The following is a 5,000-nucleotide window of genomic DNA, read 5'->3' as shown; positions in this document are numbered from 1 at the left end:
TCATATAAGGTTTAATGACTTGAAACTGAAAGTATTTTGTGGCTTCACTTCTCTTTTATCTATTTAAATCTGAATTAGGAACCATGAATCTTTCCTCAAAATTCATCTTGATCACAGAACGCAGTGGTTTGTTAATCAAAGGCATTCTAAATAGTCTCTGAAGTATTTTATAAATCTAGCTGCTCCTCTGTGGTTCTGTGTTTACCTAAGTAAGCATCAAGTATAATGAATCTCTCTCTTGCTTTGATTACAGTTTACTGGGATGACGAACGCTGGGCTTGTGCTGGTTAAATCTTCGGGTACTTTAAGCGTGTCTAATCTTCCGTGGTTCTGTGTTTAACCAAGTCTGCATCAAGAACAACGAACGAGTCTCTCTCTCAGTAACTGTATATTGGTCTAATCACAGTTTACTTGGATAGACGTAGGTGGGGGTTGTGTTTGTTAAATTTCCAGGTACTCTAAGTGTGGCTCCTCTTCCGCAGCTCGGTGCGTTTGCGTCTGTCTATGTCTGCGTCTGGTCCTTCCTCAGGCACTCAGCGGGGCGCCAGAATCAAGAAGCATCCACGTAACTTACCTTCAGCTCGACTAAACACTCACTCCCTCACTGCATTAAGTGGTGGTGGTGGTGCATGTTCTTCCTTGTTACAATTTGCATATTCTCTTTTATTACAAAACCGGTCAGAACAATGAAAAAAAAAAAAAAGGGCAGCCATGCACCCAAACACTCTACCACAAAAAAACAAATTTATCGCTCTCCGCTTTCTAGAATCTTATCGTTGGAGTAAGTGTGATAAACAGAGCTGGAAAATATGCGTTAGGATTCATAAACAATGGTGAAGTCTGGTGGTGGATTGGCAGGGCTTTTGTTGTAGGTAAAATTAGTGCCTGGAGCTGTTTCTCCAGTGATGGGGAGGGAGAGAGGTTGAGGAAGGGTGAAAAAGTTACAGAGGAGGACGAATGGAAAATGAAGCGGGAGACGAAGGTTACGAAAGGATGGAAAGGAAAGAGGTAGGGATGGAAGAGGCTAAACAAAAGTAGGTGAAGAGGAAAAGAAAAGAAGAAAAAGACGAAAAGGGAAGCTGTAGAGAAGAAAAAAGATAAATAAATTGGAGAAGGAATAAAAAATAAAAGACAAAAGAGAAAGCTGTAGGAGAAAAGAATAAAAAAAAGGAAGAGGGAAAAAGAAAAACAATGGAGTTCTGAGGAGGAAGACGAAGATAATGAAGACAGAATAAAATGAAGGGACGAAACATGATAATAGTGATGAAGAATGAATAGGGATAAGGAAGAAGGAAAAAAAAAAGGAAAACATAAAGATAACACTAAAAGGAAAACTTTAGAGAACAAAAGAAGAAAATCAAAGGAAAAGACAAAGATAAAGAAGGACGAAATATTATACGAAAATTAAGGAGGTAGAAAAGTGAAGATAGGAAAATGAAAAATAAGAAAAAAAGAATGAAGGACGAAAGAAGGAGAAAGAAAGGAAAGGTGGGAGATGAAAGAAGATTCAAGATAAAAATAGGAAATAAGGAGATAGAGATGAAATGAAGGAAAACAAATAAATAGGTGGAGAGGAAAAAGGAAAAAAAAAAGACTGGAAGAAGAAAAAAATAACTAAAGCGATGAAGAGAGACAAATAAACAAGAAAGGTGGAAATACGGGAAGAGAGAGAGAGAGAGAGAGAGAGAGAGAGAGAGAGAGAGAGAGAGAGAGAGAGAGAGAGAGAGAGAGAGAGAGAGAGAGAGAGAAATACTGGAGGGTGAAGAGGAGTTCGTGGGTGGATGGGAGGAGGAGGAGGAGGAGGAGGAGGAGGAGGAGGAGGAGGAGGAGGAGGAGGAGGAGGAAGGGAGGGTGAAGGAGAGGGAAGGTGAAGAGCAGTGTTGTCATAATTAGCAACGCGGAACGAGGCTTGGCTTGGCCCCGTCCTTCCATTATTTACAACAGGCAGTGCTTCGGCGCGCACGGCGGGGGACTGACGGAGAGGGAGAGGGAGAGAGGGAAAGAGCTGGGCAGAAAGGAAGGCAATGGAAAAAAATGAGTGGCAGAACAGGGAGGAAGAAAAAGGAAATGAAATAGAGAGAGGAGAGAAGAGAAAAAAAAAAAGAGAGAAAGAAGAGGATGAGGAAATAAAGGTTTGTGAAGGCTGAATAGAAAGATGGAAAAGGGAAACTAAATGTGGAAAAAGGGAGACAGATGGAACATAGCAAAGACTGGGAGAGAATGAAAAGGAAAGGAAGAAAGTGAGGGATAGGACAGGAATAGAAGATGGGAAGGTATGTAGATGGAGAAATAAGGAAGGGATTGGAAGATAGGAAAGATAAGAAAGGAGAGATGGGAATGTATAGACGGGGAAGAGATGGGAATGGAAATAAGATAAGGTAGAGATGACAGGGAGAACTTAGTGGAGGAGGAGGAGGAGGAGGAGGAGGAGGAGGAGGGATAAATGGGCATGAAACAACAAGAGGAACAGAACACATAAGAAATGAGAAATTAAACAAGAAATGGATGGAGATGAAGATAGAAAGAGGAGAAGGAAGAAGAAAAGAACAGGAAGAGCAAAAAAGAAGAAAAAAAAAAGAAAAAAAAAGAAGTGCAAGAAATTAACAATCCAACAAACGAAAGGACACACACAACAAAAAGAAAATGAGCAAGGAGCAACGTAGACAAAAAAAGAAAAAGAAAAAAATAAAGAAAGAAAGAAAAACGAGAAAAAGAAATCAGCGCGGACATAACAAGATAAAGGCCGGAGTGATAAAAGGCGATTAGACAGACGTGCTGTTTAGAGATGGCAGGATAAGGCTTCACAGCAGGTCGTAACCACGCGTGTCTGCCTGCCTGCCTGCTTACCTGCCTGCCTGCTCTTCCCTTATCAGCCAAACTATGCACGCTCGCTGATCCCCACGAGCATATAAACACTAATCGGCCCCTACGCACTAAATTTACACTATCTTCACTAATTCAAGCCTTGTCGACATCCTCCTGAGTGATGTCGTTATCTCAGTGAAGGAGAGAGAGGGAGGGAGAGAGAGAGAGGCACGTAATAGTAGCCTTGGGGAGAGCAATGCTTACCTTGACGGGGCCGAAGAGGAGGAGCTGGGCAGGTCGACGAGTCCCCCACTGAAAGAAGATAGAAAACGAGTCAGTTCTCAGTCGAGGGTTTCAAAGGGATACTACTCAAAATTGTGTCCAGGCGTCTATTTTTAAGGTTTTTGTTGCATTATAGCTTCACCGAGTAGTACAAGAAAGGATGGAGTGTAGAGGGAAATGTTTCTGATCCACTCCCATGAAAAAATGACACAGAAAATGGATCAGTTCTCAGTCACAAATTGAAGGGGATGCTACTCAAAATTGCAAACCACGCGGGTTTTTTTTTTTTTTTTTTTTACATTACTTATTATTGCATTATCTACTTTGCCATGCCATATAAGAGAAGAGGAAATGCGGGAAGAAAATAATTAAGGATGTGGAAAAAAAATAATTGAGGATTGTTCCAAATTAGCCTTCAGTTTCAATTAGGGGCAATTTCCATAGCAATTAGGTCATGTTCTATTAGGGGTACTTTGCATCTTAAAATCCCTCCATTAGGTAAGACGAAATTGTCTCCTCCACTCTGGGAAGCTGGATTAGAGGACTGTTTGGCGGAGGAGGAGGGAAATGAGGAAAATATGAGAGAGAGAGAGAGAGAGAGAGAGAGAGAGAGAGAGAGAGAGAGAGAGAGAGAGAGAGAGAGAGAGAGAGAGAGAGAGAGAGAGAGAGAGCAGGTTATCCACGAAAGAAGAGAGAATAAGAGCATGAAGAATGAACAAGTAAAAAGAAAAGAGAAACTTATGAAGGACAAAGACAAGAGAACGAGAGAATTAAGAGAAACGAAAAAGAAAAGAAAGAAAAAAGAGAGGTGATAGGAGAGAATGAGAGTGCAAGGAGGAAGGCGAGGGCGAGGGTGAGGGAGGGGGGCGGAGGTGGAGACCGCAGCCGTCACTAGCACCTCCGCTGTTTGTGTTTTGAGGCAGCGGTCGAGCCTCTGAGGCGGCCGACAGGCGGCGTCAACCTGTCCATCTCGGCGCGCCGCTGCCTGGGCTGTTTACGTGGGGCTGAGCAGCGGCCGGGGCGAGGCACAGAGGCAGCGATTAACCGCCTCTCTCAACGCGGGCAAAGGGAGGCAAAAAATGTTGTTTTACACATGTCTGGCTCGTCAGAAAGGCTTGTTTGGACTCATACGCGCGCCACAGGAGGCCAGCCATGCACCCTGTCTGGTAATAGGAAGCACACCATTCTATATATACTGTGCGTGGCCACTAATAATGGTTTGGGTCTGTTCGCATCTTTATTACCTGATCTTCTACTGTGGCCTGAGGTGGGAATGGTGAGATGATGATGATAATGGTGATGATGATAATGATGGTGGTGATGATAAAGATGATGACGATTCTACAGCAATAGAAAACCTTCCAGAACTAGTAATGTTAGAAATTAGGCCAGATATTACCATACGCTAATTGATATTCGTCAGTTTGCCGGCAGTGGACTTTCCTCGTGTGGTGGCAGCTCTCTAGTTCAACTCCTCTGATCATTGAAACACCTAACTAACTAGTCCTCTTTGTTAAGCCAAGGCAGAATTCCACTGATGAAAATTTCCTGATTCCTAGACGCAAATTTCTTAAAACGAACAATGTTGAAATCTAAACGAAAAAGAAAAAAAAAAAAAATGCAAGAAAGACAAAGAAGAGCTGAAAAAGACAAAAACCAAGAGGAAAAGACAATGTAATAATGAAAAAAAGAAAAGCCAAAAAGAAATTATATAACAGAAAAAAGAAGAAAAACTGAAAAAAATAGACTATAAAAAGGACAAAAGGAATCAGAGCAAGAGAGAAAGCTAGATAAAGAGAAGATAGATAAATAAGGTATTCCTCTAACTATCTTCCCTCTCTGTCTCACACTCCTTATAACACTGAGGAAGGACAGAACACAGACTTATATAGACCAAACCACGGCAGGCATTC

The 5,000-nt window shown here is 41.9% G+C and overlaps 1 protein-coding gene across 1 annotated transcript in view; it reads right to left on the bottom strand.

Annotated features, from left to right (window-relative positions):
• Window positions 1–5,000, bottom strand: part of LOC123516338 (protein Wnt-5b-like) — a 655,489-nt gene that overhangs the window by 314,027 nt on the left and 336,462 nt on the right. Inside the window, exon 3 of the mRNA XM_045275614.1 lies at window positions 3,070–3,117. The gene's annotated coding sequence lies outside the window, so the exon portion shown is untranslated. The remainder of the gene's footprint in view (window positions 1–3,069; window positions 3,118–5,000) is intronic.

Source organism: Portunus trituberculatus, chromosome 40, assembly GCF_017591435.1.
Source record: "Portunus trituberculatus isolate SZX2019 chromosome 40, ASM1759143v1, whole genome shotgun sequence".
Lineage (NCBI taxonomy): Eukaryota > Metazoa > Arthropoda > Malacostraca > Decapoda > Portunidae > Portunus > Portunus trituberculatus.
The sequence above is the reverse complement of the archived record's forward strand: the minus strand, read 5'-3'. Positions and strand labels throughout refer to the sequence as shown.